Source organism: Hylaeus volcanicus, chromosome 5, assembly GCF_026283585.1.
Source record: "Hylaeus volcanicus isolate JK05 chromosome 5, UHH_iyHylVolc1.0_haploid, whole genome shotgun sequence".
NCBI classification, from domain to species: domain Eukaryota; kingdom Metazoa; phylum Arthropoda; class Insecta; order Hymenoptera; family Colletidae; genus Hylaeus; species Hylaeus volcanicus.
The window spans coordinates 5,690,580-5,712,622 of record NC_071980.1 but is presented as its reverse complement, the minus strand read 5'-3'; the positions used below and the strand labels follow the sequence as shown (position 1 = coordinate 5,712,622).

The following is a 22,043-nucleotide window of genomic DNA, read 5'->3' as shown; positions in this document are numbered from 1 at the left end:
TTTTTTAAGAGATCCAACTTTGAGAAAATACGCGACGTTCTCGAGTGATGGCAATCGAGCGTAATTTAAAAAATCGAGTGTGCGAGCTTCGTTTATAAGAGTGCCAGGACTTTTGAATTTTTGCTTTACGTTACGTTTGCATTTGCCATGGTATCAGTCTTACGTTTGTTTCTTCTTTGTACGGTATTAGTTCTTACATTTTGCATTTGCTTCTCTTATCTAATTTATAGCTCGGGTACCTCGGGGTTGCTAGACCCGTACTGTAGCAACGATTGAGCAGCTACACAGCCCCTGAGGGTCTAAAAAATCGACTTTTCTTTCACCGATATAAATACAAATTCGTTGTTATCATATTTCCTTCTTGACGCCCAGTTATTTCACTTCAATATCGTCGCGGTTATTATTATTTAGATAATAATTCATTTTCACATTTCGCTTTCATGCTTTCGTAAATATGCATTTTGTTGAACAACGCCTTGAAATTTTCTTGAAAAATATTAATAATCAAGAATATTTACATTCACTTGTGCGATTATTATAATAAAGTACAAATGTAGAGTGATGTTCAACAGGTTTCCATTCGAACCTCTGATGAAGCGTTTGCTTTCATTTTATTTATTCTAATAATTAATGACGATTACGTATCTTGATTGTCACTCGTGATTATTCGTGTTAATCGTCACTCATACGATAAAAACAATTACGATTACCAATTAATCGATAAACAGAGCCGTCGATCATTAGTTCTGTTACACGCTAATCGAAATCGTAAATCATTGAGCAGATCCGATTTTGTCCGGCAACGTGTACGATACGCGTTAACCCCGTCGATTAACTTCATTACCGAAAATTTAATTCCGACGCAGATGCTGTATTTTCATAATAAACACAACTGGGGAAACGCGTGCGAAATGCAAATAGTGAAAATTACGAATTCATCATGCGTAACATGATTCAGGAACTATGTAACATTGAAATTAGCAAACTGTTATTAGCAAAATGTCGATAATAAATATGCTCGTGACGCAAAAGGGCTGTTCAATTGAGCGACGAACTGTTTCTAATCTTTGGAAATTGTTCAATGTTAATTTGAAAAGCGGTGTTCTGTTATTAACATTGTTGGAATGATATGCGAATACTACCGATGATATTTGAGCATGTAAAGTTGAAGTACTCTAATATTTCAATAATTTAGAATATCAATTCTTCTCCCTTCCGCCCATCCAAATACACAATCATCTGACAGCAAAATAATATTATTATTAAAAAAAAAGTTGAAGATGGAAATTTCAATGAAATGTTTGAATGAAATAATTGGCCAATTATTTTTGTAACTGTTATGGTCCCGAGGCACCAATGAATATATACATCTCTCCGCAAAAAATCCATAGAACTTAATTATAAACAAACTGGTTAAAATTGTCCCTTTTTTCAATTTTAATATTATGATATTTAAAAAATAAAATCCTAAGACTCCTTTTAGGAAAAAACCTTTGCATGAAAAATTCGCAAACAAAACGATCGTTGTGCGTTTGACAACCTCGAATTGTTTATTCAATCATACGTTACGTAATAAAATATTCGAAAGAATATTTGCGATATAGTCCACGAACGCCGGTGTAAAACAGAGCGAACGGAAATATGGAACAGTAAACAAACTTAATTGAAATTTGTCTTCGCTATTCCAATAAAACTCATTGGACGGTTACAAACGGACAACAACGAAAAAAAGAACAATTCGATTTCGTCTACGCGTACCGATTTTTTAGGGAAATCTGCGCTTTGTGCCCAGACTTTTGGTTTTTCACGGACGACAATCGTTAACAATCTGTCAAGAGGACAACCAGAACAAAGGGAAATCGAATCCTACTCGATGAAGTGCTCGTTGTTGTTACGTAACGATATATTTGTTTTAAAATTAATTATTTAAAAAATATGAACCTTATTCGTTTAAATATTGAAAGTACGCTCTTGTATTTTATCGTATTAGTTGGCAAAAAATCGAATTTGACGAAGTCTCACTGGTCGGTAACATCACGATAAATAAAAAAAAAAATAATTCACTTAAATAACGAATATTCAATGACCTGTACACATTTGTATCGGAACATATTGTTAAAATATGCGTTCTTCTCTAGCCTATCCATAAATCCAATGATTTCTTCGTATTATCACTGTTATGATAATACAGAATTTCCGAATCACCGAAAATGGGAAACTGATTATATTCGGTTGTTTTAAAAAAATCAATAAATGGCCTAATTTACTTGAAAATCCTCGCTCTAGAAAATTACTGGACACTCGCAATCAGAAATTTTTTCCTTTGTTCTTTGTTGCTCGACAAATCCGACAGTGAAACGAATCATACAGAGGACGTAAATACGTTCGCGCGACATTCGTCTATTTGCTTTTATAACGATTACAAAGGTGAACAAATTTTCATATCGCCTTCCTGCGGAAGATATAGTCAGTGTGTCGATACGCGTGTAAAAAAAAAAAAGAAAAAGAAAAAAGAAATGGCAGCCTGCACGTTCTATTTTTACTTTCATTCGATATTTTTGACAGATTCTTTTCATTGAAATAGATCATTCAGGGCCAAAAAAGGGTTACGCGTTGCAAGCGTCACAGGAGGCAAACAGATACGAAAAAGTTCCGAAACACGAGTTCTACGAAGAAGAAGGCGGTTCGTTACGCAAACAGCCAAAATTATTCTCAAAATACAAAAGGTGTATATTTTAAACTGTGAACGCGATTTTCTCGAAAGAGCGTGTTACGTGCTGCTGGTGCAGATATCTTCGACAGGAACAAATATGGTGTTCGGAAAGTTTAATAGCTTCTAAAAGCACGTACAGTAAATTAAAAAGTGTCTTCCTTAGATCCCACACAGCAGTTTTATTGGAGTTATATGACGATATACCAAACTACTAAACGTTCGACATTTTTAAATATTACCGATATTGATTCGGTTTAAAAAATATTCCAAGTACAGGTGATATACTCCAAAATTTTATATCGAAATTTCGAATCCTTCGCGTTTGCAGTTATACGCAAAAGAAAAATCAATAACGCACTCCTCATTTTAACTGCGAATGAAAGTATATTAATACTCTTTCCTGTTATACAATTTTTCGAACAGAACAGTATCGGTATCGACGACATTAAAAAATGCCAAACTGTAGTAAATACCCTCCGCAATCTCCCCAAAAAATTCCAAATCCCGCGCACCTACACTTTCCCCGCAAAAAATTCCACGAGGACCACTACTTTCCCGGCCGCGATCGAGGATGCGCTCGGTTCCGTCGCATGTTACAGACACTCTACGATCGTATCATGAACATTAAAAAATGCCAAAGCGTAGTAAACGTCCTCCATAATCTCGCCAAAAAATTCCAAATTCCACGCACCCACAGTTCCCCCGCGAAAAATTCCACAAAAGCGCCACCGTGTTTTCGCTCGCGAATATTAACGCCCGGTTAATTGTAATCGAAGCAGTCGATTCGTAGGGCGACAGGGAGGAACAATGGGTTAGGTCCGAGGAAGAGATCGGTTTGTAGGGCCAGGAGCTCCTCGACGGCAAGCAGCGTCGAGCGTAGTCGAGTCGTGCCGGCACGGTTGGCTATAAAAGCCCTCTCGCACCGACCCGTCGACGTCACACGTCGTTAGTACTCTGCACGGTGAGGAACTCCGGCGTGCCACCTGTTATCACCAGGACGAGAAGCTGGGTTTTATCTGCGCCCGACGAGAAGACATCATCGACGAATCGTTCCAACGGACGTACAGGCGGCTTGCTCCAAAGAAACCGGAAGTTGATCGATCAGGGATCGCGGCTCGACAAAGCTGAAAGGCTCGTTCGAGGACTCCTTCGCGGCCGTCGAGGAACTCTCTGCGTTTTATTCCGTTATCTCGCGCGGATCGAGAAGATTTTTTTTCTTTTTATTCGTGAAGAAGACCACGGAGCGCGACGATCCGACGTCTACTCGTGATTATTTAAAGTAAGTGACTATTTTTGGTTTTTCTATTTCACTTTAGTCGATGTTCCGTGTGCGCAGAGGTGGACAAAATGATGTTTCAGTAATGGCAGATAAGTAGAATATGTTTCGTTCTTTGGGGGTATGTGTAATTCAGTTGTTGGGTAGAGTGTTTTTTTTTTTATGTTCATTTTTGAGGTCGCCAAAGAAGAAAATTCAATGTAGGTAGAAATTCTTTTCCCTGGGTGTAAGCTAGCTTCACTTTTCGATCTCATTCCAGATTTTCATCAGAAATGAATTCAACGTGTTATAATTTATAATAACTAGACTGCGGATTTCATGCATTTATAACGAACACTAATATTGAAAGCATCCAAAAAAACGTACATAACATATGCGAAATATATTCTATTAATTAATTTAATACCATCTAATTTAATCCCGCCTACCATCTAAATTCTAATTTCCATTTAATATCAGATACAAAAATCTTCTGACGAATTCAATGTGTTATAATTTGTAATTAATTCGTAATAACTAGACTGCGGATTTCATGCATTTAACACTAATACTGAAAACGTCCAAAAAAACGTACATACCATATGCGAAATATATTCTATCAATTAATTTAATACCATCTAATTTAATCCCGCCTACCATCTAAATTCTAATTCACATTTAATGTCAGATACAAAAATCTTCTATTCCTTGGAAATTTGTATCCAGATAGAACTTTTGCCCGTCTCTCCCCACCCTGGCTGCCGAACTGGTAGCAATTCACGTCAATTTTTCGTCGATTCCGGTTTAGATGTATCTGTCTTATCTTCTTTCGCCTTGGTCAGATGCTATTGAGTAATTATTCGGAATAACGAGCACGTTTATCTGGGAATAAGTTCGCAGCGAAGCGCGTGTCGCGGTGTCAGTATAATTTCGGCGCCCGTCTCGGTCTGCGGATTGGCCGGTAAGGCCTGGCAGGTTAATTGTTGGCGAACTTCGTTAACATAGACGGTTTTTTACATTGCGATCGATATGTGCGCGTTTTACAAGCAACGATACAGAAGGTTAGGAAAAAGTCGTTACGTAGATACATCTAGAACGAGCGAAAGTGAGAGGTGAACTTTGCGAATTTTTTTTCAGTCCGCGATTATCTTTCATCGAATGATAGTTATGTACATTTTCAACTTCATACTTTTGTGCATGGATCTTGCGAGTGTCGTATGAGAATTAACGAAAGCGAAAATATGGCAACCATTTCCATAGGACGACTTTTTTAAGTTCAGGTAATCGAAAGAATCTTCGTTATTTCTTCTCCGAATCAAGAAAACGCGAAATATTTTCCCCAAACACATAAACAAAACTAGCCTGTGCCTTAGTCGAACCTAATAATTTTGATCATTCGCAAGCTACTCGGATAAAGATGTGATTTGCTACCCAAAAATGCAAGGCTATAATTCGCGAACTAAAAATAATTCCAAATCATTTTTTCCCCGTCGCGGTGTTTATTATTTAAATGTAACGGGATAGAAAATATCTTTTCTCCGCGAATTCCTCGATTGGCCTCCTGTTCGAGGATGAGTCACGTTTCGACGCACGTTTCGTCAGAATTTGCAATGAACAAATTCTCCAATGTTAAAACACCTGCGTCCGAAAGTTCTTCCGTTTCTCGTTTTACGGTCTTCCTAAGCCGATAGTACTTAGCACCCCCGATACACCCGCTAATTAGCGGGAGATTTTAACGATCATTCGCGCGAAATCTTCGCGTGATATCGTTCTCGCGTGTTTCGAGAAAAAGAAATTTTTTTGCGATGTGGACGATACTATTAACTCCAGAAGCACTTTTGTACGACCTCTAGCTTATTTCGAATCGTTTAAAATTTTTACAAAGTAGTTATTACACTGTTTGGTAGATAACACGTACTTTTCTTCAAATATCAATTCGTTAATTAATAATTATTGTATTGTGGATATGCTATAAATATCCACAGCCTAATTAGACGTACAGCAATATTTCTTACAGATAGCTTTCTCTGCATTAGTAAAAGTTTTCTTTTCGTTAAGTTCGTTCAGGGGTCTCGAACGACCCGAAAAGTAGAGATCAGCAAAAGTCACTGTGGAGGGTAGGATAACTCGAGTTTATCAACCGAGGTTTTACAACGTGCTATAATTTGGAAAAAGAAACCCATTACACGGCGTCGAACGTGAGCAATAACTACGTGGGCTCGTCTTGGTCACGTTCCGTTCTCTTCGTCTTGGAATCATTGCTTCTTCAGTCTAGACGGTGAACAAGAAAAAAGCTTATTCTCTACTCCCGTGTATAGGTGAAAAAAACTTTGGAGATAAAGTTTTTATTAGCTCCCGCGATCACTGTACAGGCTCGTGATTTATTGTTCCATCGACCCTGAAGGAAAATTATTTGGAAGAAATGATTGGTTCCATTTAGTCTTAGGCACACTTCATCGAAATTCAAGAATTTCATTCAAAATTATTTTCTTTCGCCTCGAATTTCAGATCTTTCAATCGACTAAAATGTTCTACAAACATTCGATGTTATAAACATTGCTATTGTTTCTTAAAATTTGCCTAAAATAAAACAAATCTATGAAGAATGTTATCGACCAAACTCCTAGAACATTCTACTAACGAATCGAACGAATCCATAACGAATCAACTCGATAGATTAACGTCTAATCCTAACTCGCGCATATTACCCGATAAAAATCTATGTTTAACTACTCTTATTATCTTCCACGCGCGAATGACTATGCACTATGCAACTTCTAGAGGAATTACACGTATTGCACTCATTATGCATCACTTGGAGCATCAGGGTTGTTAGAGATTGCAACGTCGATTCGACAGTGGCAATCAAAACAAAAAGATGATTCAGCAGAGTAAGCAGAAGAGTTGTGCAAATTCGAGTTTATCGTAAATGAACGCGATTTTTCTCCACTTGTTTCTTTCTTGTTCCTTCCCACGATTGGATCCAGACCCAATGGGACTTGAGACGTGAGTATGACCCTTGTGGGTATCGGTAATATTGGATTTCCCCATATTGCGCTACGAAACTGTACGTCTGGACGTCTGATATCGTTCGCGTTGGCTAGCGCGTACCACGATTGGTTATTTTATGTGGGTGATTTCGATTCGCATTCAAATGTCACTTGGAGATCCCGACGATCGACGGGATGGGAGCTAAACGTCCGAACCGAGTCGTACAATTCTTTTTTTTGTTTTACCATAAGTGGCTCTAGTGACGCTAACGTTACACGATTTAATTTCGGAATTGTTCCACGTCGAGAACGGTAAGCAATAGAAAATAAAAATGGTTCGTCTATCGTTGAATTGTTTAGAATGTTTATTTCTACATAGAGTCGAATGAAGGGAGAAATAAAAATGTGAGTATCAATATGTGTATTCGTGAACGAGCTTGTACACAAATATAAATACGTACGTACAATGAACTATGGTGGTCAATTAATTTTAACTGACATCCACCATTTATTTTGTGTACGTTTTTATATGCGTATAGTGTACAAGCTTGTTTATCTATACAAATTTTAATATACGCATATATTGCCAAGGAATTCAAATTAAAAATTAGAATTTATGGATCAATGTTTCGAGACTACGAAAGAAAAAAGAAAAACAATATCAATTCGTTATTTCCTAAACAATTTAATCCAAAAAAGAATTTTAGGCATGGCTGTCTTTAATTTCTCCAGGGAAAAATCTCTGGACGTGTTTCCTTCTTCGAACTACCGATTCTATTGGAAAATTCTTACTCTCTGTCTTTCTCGGTCCCTACCCTAGTTCGAAAATTCTTGTAACGATGAAGATGTCCAAGAAATTCGAGATTTCCTCGGACGCTTCTCCGGTTAACAAGAAGACACTGAATCCCTCCTCCCGCACCCTTCCTTTATTTCAACGAAGTCGATTCAAAGTTTTCAACCTGGCGAGGACGCCGTCTCGAATTCCTGTGTTCGCGTTAACCTGCGAGCGTAATTCAATTTCTTTCGAATTTCAATCGGACCGATCACTGACAATCGAGAACCCGTCCAAAGTTTCGAGAGCGCGGCGAGATCGATTTTCCGCTGTACCAACGCGCGGCAAACGCTTCGAGGGATCGAGCACCGGAATACAGGGTGGAGAGCGTTTGAAATTAATCGGTTAGACATTTGGACAGAAAAAATTAGTTAAGTAGACACGAAAGATATTGTGTGTCGATTGTAAAATATTTTTTTATCAATTTTGTTTTTTCAATTCGTTGGTAACGCACACGAATTAAAAATTAGGCATTTAGAACTAATCAACTGGGCAGTTTAAAAGAAAAAATTAGTTAAACAAACTCTAAGAATACTCGTTGTAAATTGCAAAAGATTTCAATCATTCCCTTCGTATTGTTAGTGAAGTCGCCATATCAAGACATTCAAATTAAGAATTTAATTTATAAATAAAGCTTTTGAAACTAAGAACTGAAACTGAATCAATTTTATTTTATTATTATTATTATTATTTTTTTTTTTTGGAAAGATGAATGCCAATCAATTAAAAATCAGTAGAGCCTCGGCTGTGGTATAGTGCAAGGCATCGAACGTTCCCTGTTATTTATGGGTTAAGTGGCGACAGTTTTATACAATTGTATAAAGATAGTATATGTGGCACACAGCGTACGATAGACGATATTTGTGCCGCTCCGATCTGCTTCGGCGTTTACTATATTGTTTTCGTGTGAAGCTATTCAAGGAATTATCTTTCATGATAATTATTTCACGTTTAACTAATCTCTTTATTCTAAATATATATTTATTCGAAACGTAAATGCATAAATAGCAAATGTTTATGCACTTCGAAATCAATTCGATAAAATACAAGTTGCACTTTCGTTCAAATTTCAATTTTTAATGCGAGTATGTAAAAATAAAAATTTGTACAAATATCCAGAGGCTACTTATAAACATAAAAATCACGTGGCTCGGCGCAAATTAAATAGAGGATATAGGTATCCTGGAATTCAGCATAGAAATTGGAGCGCGGGACGATTAGGCGACTAATAATTTGGACGTTACAGGTCGGTCTGTACGGTTACTAGAGACAGGAGCGAAGCTCTGTCGAACTGCCGGTTATTATCCCAAATAATCGAATAGATTAGCTTGTGTTACGGTCGAGTAACTGGTTTTCGTGATGGACCGGTAATTAACCTCGCGTGTGTGAGCCTGCACGTGTGTATATATACGAGCGATTTAGACGTCAGTTTCCAGGGACCAGGAACTTATCAATCGCGTAAAACATCCCAATGGTAACATTCTATTGCTCTATCGTGCAGACGAAGTGTGAAAGTTTGTTTTGATAAATTACGAGCAAGTGAAAAATAACAGTTGACTCTTTAATTAATCAACCCGACACTTGGTCGCACGACCCTCTTTACGAAATTATATTTTAAACGAGTACTTCTCTCCGAGAAGACGGAAGATTGCATATTATGGTGGAAAAGGAAAAATGCTCCTCGTGATGATTTAATCTTATTAAGAAACACTCGTTGGGGAAAGTTTACTGTCGTCGGTGGCGAACGCATCGAAAAGGAAACTGGGAGCTTAAAAGCACAACTGTCTGAAACGAGCGAGGCAGGTTTTATTTCTTGGTATAAAAGCAATAATTCAAAGCGATACGAATTACCAGCACCTCTAGTAACTGGTAGTACTAATAACACTATCACAGAACTATGATAACGAGAATCAGGTGTCATCGTCACCACATCTCTAGAGTAATGTCACTACACTAGCATGTCCAACGCGATTGAAAATCGTGCCAGTAGATGAAGTTCATCTCCAAGCATATTTTCTCTAGAAAGAGGTCTAAGTACGTAAATGTACGTTTCGATTAAGCAAAACTGTCCAAGCCTCTCCACAAGAGCTATCTCTCATCGCATGGTCCGATAACTGGCGTCGGCCAGAATTAGAACAAAGTAATCTTGTTCGTTATTAATTTTTTGGCGATTCGTGAGATCTTCGACGGAGCATTAGCTTCTAATAAACGATCATGGCTTCCAGTGGTAGGGATTCTACGCTAGCAGAAGAAGAAAAGCTTTTGCGTCAAAGGACTTACATGAAGCTATCGCATCACGTCAGCTAGATGTAATTGTCTCTTTGGAGCACCGGACGTGGAAATAATGGAATTTTGAGGCTTAATAGCAATGCTGAAGAGTAATTAGATACATCCAAGCTAAATATGGCTAAGGTAACATCGGTAGTGGTCACCTGTAACCCGTTCCCGTCTATGGTATCGTTTTCGACATGAAACAGTTCCAGAAAATTGCACTTTAAGAAAACGTCCCCAAAACGGTATTCGTTTGAAATTCTAGACCGGAATACTCCCTCGAACCTTTGAATAAATTTTCTCCGGCAATTTCGTTCTTTAATTTCATTTTTGCGTTAAAACAGCGCGTAGTTTCGGGCTTCTCTTTTAATTTAATTTCTCATCGTGCGTCTATATATCGCCGCGACGCATACTGCCGATCGAAAATTACAACAGATCGGCGCCGACCGAGTGCGTTTCTACAATGAACCCGCGATAACGATTTCAGCTCTTTGGCGCCGGCCACGGCGATAATTCGTTGCCATTTTAACTGGCAATCGCGTAATTGCTTCTAATTTTACGCATTTTTATCGGCTATCGCAAACGCGCCGATTCTTTTTCTATCGTCGACGAAGAGCGAGCCGTGCCGCGGCCATGGGACGCTCGCGTGATTTATGGGTCATTTCACGTCGGATCGATCGCTTTTGTCCTCGATGTCAGGGATTTCGTTCGAATCGTAATATGTCGTGGCCAACGCGAAAATAGAGGGGGTTTAATTCATCGTTTTGCTGTTTTCGAAGTCGTTAAAAATCCACGAGCCCTCGAACTTTGACGAATCCTGAAGAAATTTTATTCGAATTATAATTATAATTAACAGTACCGATAGTTCCCACTGTAGTAGTTTTCTAAAGCAAAATAAATTCGTAATTGGGTTCAGTTTTTGTAGCTATACGTTTGCTAAGATTTTATTTTGCATCCGTGGCATACTTGTAACAAAGTCGCGTTGGAGAATCCGAAGTCTCTGCTAACGAACGAAGAAAAAGGATTATCGGGCCGAATTCGCACGAATCGCAGACAACGCAGGGTCAAAGCTCGAATCGCGTCGCATCCGATAGAAACGAAATGGGCGTAGACCTATCCCGGAATTCGTCGCTGCGAACGCCGTTCCCCTTGTCGGTCCCCGTTTCGGTGCTTCCCCCTTGGAATTATTGTAAATTATTGTAAATTATAGTCGCCTCGTCAGTGCGCGATCCCATTTCGTTTCGCGAAGGACAACGTCTAGTAAAACAGTGGTTAACGAGAGTGTTCGAAAGGGTTCCGCCTCGCTTAGGGCTAAGGTTGAACGGAATCCCATAACGCAGTAAGGAGACGAGATTAATTTTTCTTTAACACGTTGATCGCCATGTCGTCATGTATGGTGTGCTTTTCATTCGAGAATTAAACAAATTAATTCTGAAAGTCAATGTGAAAGGAACTGAATTTAAATAAAGATCACGAAGTTTGATAAAGATACAAAAATAAATACTACGATGAACGTTTGATTCCGTAGTCTTCGATAGTTTAAATAATATTTAATATTTATTTGCCTGGCAGTCAACGTGTTAACTCTAGGATTACCGAAAACGGTCATTTTCATCCATTCCAGATATTTCACAAGGAAGTTTACAGAAACCGTTTACATTTTCCGCCTAACCACTGCCTTCTAGCCCCCTGTATGAACCCCCTGTGCAAACTCTTTATTTACATTCCAACCCTTCGCTAATTAATTCCACTAAATCAACCCCACATCATTTCGGTAACAGAAATCTGATAAATCTCCGTAAACCTAGGGTTAAAAATCCTTTCGTCCGTCCTTCGCGGGAAGGAAGTCCCGTTTCCGTACTCGAATCGCGAAAGAAACGGTGGAAAGCCCTGACAACGGCTGAGATAATGATTCAAGCACAATCTTCGCGACAGCTAAAAGCTATTTAATGATCGCGGTGGCCGTCGGTGTTAGGCGCGCGATTACCATGCAAACCCCATTTCCGATTGCATTGGAATGCTTCCGAACCGCGGGGAATTCTCTTTGTGAACCGTCTACCTAGGTACAAGCTGCCATCGCCGAGCGATTACTTTTGGGGTCTCTTGCACGACGACGCTTGCATTCCGCTTGATAGTCGTATCTTTCTACGAATCAGTGTCATTCTGGAAATTTCTGATGCAACCGTTTCGCGGTAACACTTGACGAGGCTTTTTTTTTGGTTTAGGGTTATATACATTGACTATTTAGTGATACTTCAGCGATCTTCAGCTACATTAGGATTATGCAACCTGTACTTTTTTGCTAATCTGTTTATTTCTAGAAATTTCAAGTACAGTAGCTTCGTTATTTATACTTGACAAATATAATAGCTTTGTTATATTTATAGTTGATGAGTTACTATTTTTGGTCTGGCTTGTATTTTATTCGCTGAATTTTATGATTATGCAACGTGTATTTCTCTGCCAATCTGCTTATTTCTTCAATGAGCTTAAGGAGCTCGGGTACCTCGGGTTCGCCAAACCCGTACCGCATCTGTACTTGGTCACAAAGCTTCCTGACCAGGCACGGACGCAGCCCCTGAGGGCTTACATCTTTCTGCAAATCTGTATATTTCTAGAAATTCCCGATGCAACCGCTTCGTCATTTAAATTCGACTAGATAGAACAAGAATAGTATTCCACGCAGCCACGATGCCATTTTCATAGAACCCTTCATTTCTGATCGCCTTACATTCAGATTATTTGCTGATATTCTATACGCGGATCTCCACCTCCTATCTTCAGCATTTGGTTACGTTTTTCCTAAAAGCAGCTCGCGAAGCATGAAAATCTTTTCGACATCGTACCGCGCGTGACACGCTTAACATTTCAATTACGATTAAAAGCTCAGATAACGAGGTATCTCCGCCATCGCCACGACGTTTCCCTTACATATTCTTTTCCCAGTATAAGGGAAAAACTTTACGGCAAATGAATACTTTCGCGATCCATACGCGTTTATAAATTTTCTATGCGAAATCATTCCGTCCCCGAAGCTTTTACGCGCTCGTAGCTTCCTTTAGTATCATACAACCGAAGATGTATTTCGAAATGTCACGGCGTCGTGTACTCGTTAACGCACACGGCTGTGTCTCGCGAGTACGCGTTATAAACGATTTTTTTTCTCGCCACGGTTGGACAGGGTAGAATGGAATGTTGTTGTCGAGCAAGAAGGCAGATGTTTACGGTTTACGGGTCGTTGGCAGCGTAATGAAAAAATTTGTAGCAACAAGGAAATTTGAACCGAGAAATTTGATTAACTACGCAGGAAGATCGTGCTCAAGGTGAACAATTTCGCACCGAACTTTCGTCGTCCAAGTTGACGAAGAACTTCAAACTTTCAAATGTCAACGGTAGGCGGCAGATGAATTCGAGCAGGGCTCGCGAACAATCGTCGAACTCCTGTATTCGAGTATTCCAGCGTCCGAATTGTTGGACGCTGGAATTTCTGTTCGTGTAGTAGTATGTAGCATATTGTGCTTGGATAGTGTTCGAATATTATTTAAATTCTATTACTCGATTCATGATAGCGATGTATTATGGGTGCATGATGGTATTGGATTAGGTGATGTATGATAGTGATGTACGATGGAGATGTTTGATAATGATGTATGGTGATATGGTGATGTAAGGATGAGAATACTGTTTTATATAAAAATGATGATGATGTTGATAGTAGAACATGTATGATAATGATGTACGATGATGGTAAAGGTATCACGATGTATGATGATGCATACAAAATTTGGACTTGTACGAAGTAATATAAATCCACGCAATATTCAATCGCGTAACGAGTTTCATTTTCGCGAAACACGCTTTTTCTTTTACTTATTCGCGGTCATGAAACGTAGATATCACTTCCTTCCTACGGTTTCTTCGACGACCAGTCGTGAGGGAAATAATAACAAAGTCACGAAGCAGCAAATAACATTCGAGAAGCCGACAATATTGAATTCTGCGCTCGCGATAGTGGGAAATGTATTATGCTATCCCGTTGGAATGTTGAAATCATTACATGTATGAGTATATACATACGTGTGTGTGTGTGTGTGTGTGTGCTTGCGCCTGTGTTCACGTGAGGTGAAAGTATGCGGGTGGTAGAACAACAATTTTCACCGGGGGACGATGGAAGTATTTCTTTGATGCGCACGTTAGGTGCGCCATGTGGAAAGGGAACAGTTGATGAGCACGTTAACGTCAACAATTATAGAGCAGTACCGCGTTATTTTACGGAATCAGATAACACTAATGGAAACCGAAGTCGTACGTTCTAGCGTGCCGGTGCAATTTCTTTTTTCCCATTCGTGGAATCATTCGTAGGCGCGTTTCCACCCGAAAGCAATTGCATCAGGCTAATCAAATTATGGAATTGAGAGGAACTGTTCTTTTTTTTTTTTTATTAGCGCCTAGGGAATTTTTGACGATTTTTCCGCGGATTTTTGCTCGAAAATACGTGAACGCTTTTTTAAATCTAACAACTGGACTGCGGATATTTACGCAAATTCATATTTTTACAGATTCATATAAAGAATTGAGATTTAAGTAAAGGTATATTCCGCGTAACATATATTTTATCGTTGATAGTCTGTATATTTTTGCATTCGTGGCACGTCCTCGTACAATGTGTGAACATCCGTATAGTCTACTAATAACTTTCCGAAAAATGTAATTCATAAATTTCGCTAATTTCACCTACTTTATTTTGTACCGTAATCAAAATATATTTAATACTTGAATTTCATCTGCATATCTACGTTGCACGTCTGCGTTAATTTTATATTATTATATTGCTTAATAAACAAATATTAATTTGCGGTTGCGTTATTTAAAAACTTGAAAAAGAATAGTAAAACGCGGTAACCGAACGCAACGCGATAGTTATTATTTAAAAGACAACGGAGTACGATAATTCGAACAAGATAATAAAACAATAAGTGAAATTAAATTGTCACTCACGTAAGTCGCGATGCTCGCTTCACACTTTCGCACACCGATCCGTCCTTGCCTATGTTTCGCGTGGGACTGATTTCAGCAAATCCAAATTAACGCAATCTCCCCTCTCTTCGCTATCGAGGGTCAGCCATCTGCGAGAGTAAAATTTGAAAAGACGTTCATGTTTACTGCTCGCAACGACCTGTGCGTTTGTGTATGTATACAAGATTCTCTCGAATGTTCGAGTTGCCTGCTCCAATTTGTTTACAATTTACCATACACGGTGTTTCGTTTAAATCGAAATGGTTAAATATCATTTCGTTTTCTACCTCATGTTTTCATGTTCTCGGACCTATTATGAATAAATATAATGGTGTACAGTGGAACCACGCTTGAAAAGGCGTGAACATCGCATGGAATGTTCTTTTACGAAGACTTTGTTTGAGGATGTTTCAGTGAAACTTTGCGTGGAACAGTCTACGGCAAAATTCCCAAAATTTTTCAGATAACTTGAGATAAACCTCGAATGCCACGGATACCAACCTTTCCGAGTGGCATGCATACAAGCAAACGCATTGACCACCTTTTTAGTTCAGTCACTCTAAACTATTACAGAACGCACAGAACATGATACGAACATTTCCATCAAACACGGTTACTGCAAATATTTGTGTCGAGTCATACTTTTAAAAATTATTAACCAATATTCTTGTTCTTCGTCAATGGATATAAATATGGAAATTTGCATAAACATCGTCAATCTATTCATAAACGATCCCAAAGTCGGAGCGTTTTACATAAATATTCTGCAAAACAGATTTAAATAATGAAACCCTCGGAAGATAAATGATCCCTCAGCCTGTCGAAAGTTTTCATTTCTCAACGTGTACCGTGGTTACGATAAAAAAAGAAACTAATCTTCTCTTTTTTTTCAATTAAAACAAAGTTAAGCTCCCGCCTTCGGGGGGGGATTTTCTTCGCGGCGTGTAATCCTCGGGACGGGGCTTAACAATTTTCGGTGGGGGCGATACCTCGTCAAAATTGGGGGTGAAATTACGCCGAGTGAATTTTCACAAGCCCGACAATTTGCATTGAATTTGCATGATAAGTTACGTTAAACGCAAGGCGTTAGTGTAATGACGTCTCGCGAAAAGGACACCTTTGGAAGTTCTCCTTGGAGATCGATTCCAACGCTTTTCTTCTGCGTTACACACCGTTACCCAAATTCACGTCGTTTTGTAACTTGGTATCGTTGGATTCGCAGGGGTGAGGGAAGCACTTTGACAGGGATTTGTCTATTGAAGAAATTCGTCTAAGTTAAGTGATAAATTTGATGCTTCCAAAGAAATGTTTCATTATAAATATATACGTGAATTATATTTATGTATAACAGTTATTCATATATAAATTCACGTACATATTTCGTTCATTATAAATATATACATGAATTATATTTATGTATAACAGTTATTCATATGTAAATTCACGTACATATTTAGATATCATAATTATTCACGTAGACGTTTATAATGAAAAATGTATCGAATTAAATATGTTCAATAGACATATAGACAATTGTATTTCTCCTCTATTTAGCTAGAATAATTCTGAACATTTCTAAATTTCTTTTCTCGATACCCCTGGTTAGAATAATCCCCGAATGGAACAACTCTTTAAATGTATAAATTTCTTCCTCTTCCATTATCCCTTTGTGTTAAGATTTATTTCCCAATAAGCATTCGTTTACGCATTAACGCGAAATGTAGAACGAGCGGTAATGGTTGAGCGTCGAACGAACGGGCGAAGGACTTCGCGATCAGTTGAACGAATCGCGCGCACAAAAGACTGTTAATTTAATGTCGATTGTATTCTGAAATCCGTTTTGAACGTATAATTGCGCCTGAATCGTTAAACTTGTACGCCCTCCGGCTGATATCCGAATCATCCGCGAACGTTGTCAAAGTCCTTTACCCTCGACGCGGTATTAATTTTACAAAATTTTATTTCGGCTAAACCAAGCAGTTCCTCCAATTATTAAACGCAGTTCGAGTTCTACTAGCTAACAGCATCTGGGATTTATTTTATGAATAATTTTGTTCATAGTATGCAGGAAGAATGCGCTACTATTACTAATTATTTCATATAATTTAATAACTTCACGGAATTGTCATATCGATGGCTGTACATTCGCGTACGTTCCACAAAAAGAATGAAACGGAAGAATGAAATAGGAAGACAAATACATACACAGGTGCAACTTTAAACGCGAATAGCATCCCCGTGTCGCAGGCCACGGCGATAAAGGAAGCATATGGTTTTTCTAACTCACTTAGCCGTAAATAGGATTAAGTCCAAGAAACTAGAAGCTGTCGCCACCTTTACTGCAAAGCGTCGCATCCAATTACTCTTCACTTAGGCTAACACGTTTCAAACCGAGGCTCTCGTGGCCACCAGCACCAAAAATGCTCTGGAAACAGTGGCCACGTATGAATCCTGTGTAACGACCCCATCCGCGTGATCAAAACGCCTTTAATTAACATTCGATACCTTCGTACGCGTTTGCGAAGCGTATGGAAACACGTCCTTTTCCAATTACGTAAATAAAACAGTTTATCAAGCGCGCATCTGGCGTTCCGTGATTTTATGAACGAATGCTCGGGGTGTGAAAGTAATCCGTTTGACGAATGTCCAATAGTATCGTTATTAATACCAAAGCGTTTATTTGCGTCGAGGATAAATCACGACGATCCTCGGCCAGGTTGAATCTCTGAAGGCACGAAGATAAAAATAATCGGTGTTGAACAGATTTATATCCTTAGGTTGGGAGGACACTGATATTTTTCCAAGTTCAATTTCTTTGTGTTACATGTTTTCAAAGATACGTATTTCAAGAATGTTGGGCTGATGGTAAATGAAAATTCATGAATTCCGTTTAAATTCCTTCGATGCTTGACTTTACAATTCATTTCTTTACTTCTTTAGCGAAAAGCACTGCCACTCATACATGCGTGACGTGGCGACCAACGCGTTAATAAATAAAACTCAAGACTTTTATAAAAAAAAAGGAATGTACCAGCTTGTAAAACGATAGAAAAAATGTACGAATCAATGGCGAACATTTCGTTAGACGAAATAATGTTTTGAAAAAGTTCTGAGTATTTGTATTATATTTCCAAAAGCCTAATGCTTAATATTTGATGAAAAAGCTTCCAATGGACTCCAATCTCCCCCATTTCAAGAGTCGCGTCGAGCTACTAACATTTACGAACGCTGACTGAAGTGAGTTTACCTGGGCGACGCGATAAATTAACCTGCCTCGCAGCTTCCCCATTCACTGTTCATCGCGAGCTCGAGAGTTTTCTTTGGTTCGCTTAAATTTCGCGAGGTAGTACAGCGTCTTCGAATTCAGTTTCCCTTCCGCGAATAATTCGAGTCGCTGCAGGATCTTCTCACCCCTGCCATTTTCCCGCCATTTTTAGACACTCGATCCGTTTGGAAAAGCTAACACGGCGTGAAATTGTACCTATGTTCATTTGCCGCGACGAGACGAACGAAACTAGACGAATAGAAGCGAACGTGAAAACGACAGAGCGGAGATCACGGTTTACCGAAGCGGAAACCGCACTTCGCCAGGGTCCATTTTGGTTTCTGTGGGATTATTATTTGTGGGAAATGTAAATAAGTAAACAGGCCACCGGATCGTGTCAACAACGGTACGCTGGGAAAAGTTAAAAACAACGATGCGCGTTGTACAACAAAAATATTCGGAGAATGGCCATGTTTGGCGTTGACGCTATACAGGTGGTGAAATAGGAATTCTTGCACGCTTGAAATACAGTAGCGTGCGAATGTCTTAGGTCACTACGTGAAGCTTGTATCGCGCTTTAATAAATTTTTACACGCACTGGTATACTATATGTAAGCGTAACAGAATTGTAAAAAATTATTTGAAAGATTTAGAAAAATTAATTTTTAATTAAAACGCTTTCATTTGAAATCATACAGTGCAATGGTTGCTGAATTGTCTGAGAGGGGATGAATGTAAAAAACATTTTCTACCGAATGGATAGACCAAGAAATTTAATGAACTACATATTAATTAAAGTCCTTCGCTATTATGTGTTCGTCAAAAAATTCCGTTTCGCCAAAGGGGTCCTTAGAGAGACGAAGTTTTCGAAACACTGATACAGATAATGGACTGACGAGAATGATAAGGAACATCCGTGAAGCATCACCCTTCCCTCCCCTTGGATTTTAATGAAACTTTGCAAGTATTATAGAGCGACAGAGGACGGAACTACCCTCCGAAGTTACGATATTCTGATGCCATCTTCAGAACTATTCGATATACTAGGAAGACTTTCGAACAAGTTGGGTACGGTTTTCAAAGGAAAATATTATGGTGCGTCGGTACAAGAGGACCGATGAGAGCTCTTTACAGCTAATTTTAATTGCCACGCAGGCAAAACGGGGGCGAGTGTGAACAAAAAAAGAACGAGAAAAAAGGCGAAAGACGTGGAAAGTGTTTAATGTCCCGTAGTGTCGCGAACCGTTTCTTTCGGTAAATTAAATTCAGTCACGTGCGAGGGCTGGTAACGGCGAGCCACCCTGTGTACTACTGTTAAATTAAATCGCAAGATTGCGTGTTCAGGGGATAGATTATGAATGGGGATCTCTTCGGCGCGACGCACAATATGACGACTGTATATAACTGTTAGAAACAAGATTCGTAACTAATTAATTTGTAACCTACGACCCCTGCTATTTTCTTCGGGAGAATATAAAAGTGTCCACACCGATGCATACAAAAATATACAGTTTTATTCGAAAAAATAGAGGTGACTTCGATTGTTTATCGAATGAAAATGTCTCTCCGATTTTTACTATTTCGGTACTCCGATTTTCCTTTCCAAAACAGAGTTTCGACTAAAGTAACCAGCCTTGTACGATCTACCAAGCAAGAATGACTCAACAAGTGTCCAAACGGCAAAACGCGCGCGTTGATCTCGAGGGGCAACGGCATCGTCTTTTAAATCTCCGTCTGTTCTTTTAAAATTATGAATGCTGATAAAAAAAAAAAGAGGTAATAAGGACGCGCGGAACATTGGGTACCAAACGGTACAATATGTCTGCATTATACAGTATCGGCGTGAAAACGAGGATCCAGCAAGTGCCCACGTCCTGATTGCGCTTTAACAGGGTAGCATTTGAATAACCGTACCATTTTTCTGAAGGGTACGCTACACTGAGCAATCTGCTCAATTTTTTTCCCTCTGATTTGCATGTTCGCACACGCAGATCGTCCTCGTTAAGGATATCGTGCTGGGAACTATTTCTTAATAATTTAACGAATCTGTCTAACTTGGGAGCAAAGGTAAATAAAAGTCTCGAACTACGTTTAATAACGTAATTTTGTCATAAATGAATTTTGAATTTTTGTCAATATTTTGAGGGCTCCAAACTAGGGGTGGACTTTTTAACGAACTTGGGTTCGCACTTCTTTCGAAACGCTAACAATTGCAAGCAGAATTCCATCGGTATTAATTAAGTTCGTTATGGTAACGAGCTTCGTGCATTATTTAATACGAAATCGAAATAAATATTATCCCCTTGCAGTGCTGAATTAATCCGTGGTAGGAAAATTCTATATGCTGCATTAGATTCATAATTTATTTTTTGATAATTATGCTTTTGAATACTACAAGTAGAATTCGTTGAATAAGGAAAGAATTTGAAAAAAAAAAAAACGTATTTTTTTCAATATGAGAATTCGAAAAGGTTAATGGTAACCAGAAAACATCTTGATGCGTACAATTAAAATATAATTAGTTTTCCATAAAAAATTTGCAAATTTCTGAAATTTGAAAATGTGTGTTTCGAGGCGTTGTTTCCCGATTTTTTAAAGCGTTCCTAACGCGTGACGACGCACTCGGTTATTGAAAATGGAATCGGTCGAGTCCGATGGCCAACGATTGCGTGCAATCGCATTCTGTTTGATCGCATAAATACGTTTGATTTAATTAATTACTCGTTATACGGACGCTCGCGATGAAACCCGTTGGTTCTGTTGCTACAAGAACAACGCCAGTTACGCAATTACCAAACATTAGTGGAGCTTTAAAAATTGTATCGTCGCGATTAATTAGAATTCTTTTTATAACGATAATAACAACTCGGCGCTTAAATGTTACTGTTTAATCTACGTCATCGAGTATTCGAATATATCGATATTATCCCTCCGAACAAAATTTGAAAGAAACGAAGAGGGTACGCGTCACCGAAACGCCGTTTTGTTTAAACAAGTCGCTTGTTTAATCTATTTCGGCGAGTGACACGATGCTGCCAGAGTAGGCGATGCCGCGTTCTTTTTCATAGGAACTAATAACAGCATCCGAGGAAACGTATTTCCCCCGACGGAGTTGCAACGATTAAACGTTACGACGTCGGGGCGGGAGAGAGAAAAATACAGTCGAAGGGGGAAACGAACAAAATTAATTCTCGTTTAGCAACTGAGACCCGTTTTGCCGAGAGAAATTAAATATTTGCTGGAACTCCGCGGACAGCGGATTTCCTTTCTAGAGGAGGAATTTTCCAGCGAATTCCTCCGTTTCGGCACTCTCGGCGGAGGGAGGGGCGGGGTGGTGTTCGCGAACGATATTCTTCTACAAAAAGAATTTTGTTTTTTAACTTCTTGAAGGGCGAATTTCACATGGATTGTTTTTTAAATTCGTTTCAATATTCTCTAAGCGAATCGAATCTAATATCCCTGGAGAGTTTAAATGGTGTGACAAACGTTTTATGGTCGACAATAAAAAAAAAAGAAAACCGAGACAAATACCTTGCCCGTTTCGACTTAATACCAAGTTCCTTATTCGCGCAACCGTCAAAATGATGTAGTAGGAATCGTTTGTTCTTCGGGGAAGACTTCCCAGAGCGGAAACTAACTGCTAAAACTTTTTACGGGGAAGATATGAGCGCAACGCGTCTGGTAGAGAAATATAACGATTA

General features: G+C 38.9%; 1 protein-coding gene across 1 annotated transcript in view; it reads left to right on the top strand.

The window, feature by feature from the left end:
- Positions 1–3,280: 3,280 nt before the first annotated feature.
- Positions 3,281–22,043, top strand: part of LOC128877114 (diuretic hormone 44) — a 31,737-nt gene continuing 12,974 nt past the window's right edge. The window contains exon 1 of the mRNA XM_054124136.1: positions 3,281–3,992. The gene's annotated coding sequence lies outside the window, so the exon portion shown is untranslated. The remainder of the gene's footprint in view (positions 3,993–22,043) is intronic.